Source organism: Nannospalax galili, unplaced genomic scaffold (genome assembly GCF_000622305.1).
Source record: "Nannospalax galili isolate Female #2095 unplaced genomic scaffold, S.galili_v1.0 scaffold356, whole genome shotgun sequence".
NCBI lineage: Eukaryota > Metazoa > Chordata > Mammalia > Rodentia > Spalacidae > Nannospalax > Nannospalax galili.
The window spans coordinates 40675-41514 of NW_008338126.1; positions in this window are offsets into that span (position 1 = coordinate 40675).

Genomic DNA, 840 nt, shown 5'->3' on the forward strand with positions numbered 1-840 from the left:
GAGTTTGGTGAATATATCTTCATACTTGTACTAAGTTCTTGGTTTATTGTTCCTTTGATCAGAATGAAGTGGCCCTCTTTATCTCTTCTGATTAGTTTTAGTTTAGAGTCTATTTTTTCTTAGTACCATTCACTTGCTATATTTTTTTCCATCCTTTCACCTTAAGTTAGTGCCCATCCTTGTAAGTGAGATGAGTTTCTTGCAGAGAACAAAAGGATGGGTTTTGTTTCTTAATCCATTCAACTAGTCTGTGTCTTTTGATGGGAGAGTTCATTCCATTCATATTTAGAGTTCAGTCTGTTAATATTTAAAGTTATCAATGAAAGATGGGTATTGAATCCTGTCATTCTTATTTCTATTTACATTCGTGATGTAGCTCTACTTTTCCGCAGTTATACCTTCATTGAATTTCTTTCTGCAACCCCTTGGGTATAGTCAATTCTTTCTTCAGCTCTTTGTATTGATTCCAGAACTCTCTGAAAGGTTGGTGTTTTGGACATGAATTCCTTCAGCCTATTTATGTCATGGAAGATTTTTCTTTCCCCTTTGACTATAATAGACATTTTGGCTGGGTATAGTAATCTGGGTTGGCATCTGTGGTCATTTAAAACTGGGAATATTTTGGTCCAGGCTCTTCTGGCTTTCATAGTTTGCACTGAAAAATCATCTGTAATCCTAATGGGTTCTCCTTTATATGTGACTTGCTTCTCTTTTGCAGCTTTCAGTATTGTCTCTTTGTTTTGTACATTTAATGTTTTTACTATGATGTGCCGTGGAGAGTTTCTTTTCTGGTCCTGCCTGTTTGGTGTTCTAGATGCTTCTGTATGTGTATGGGCATGT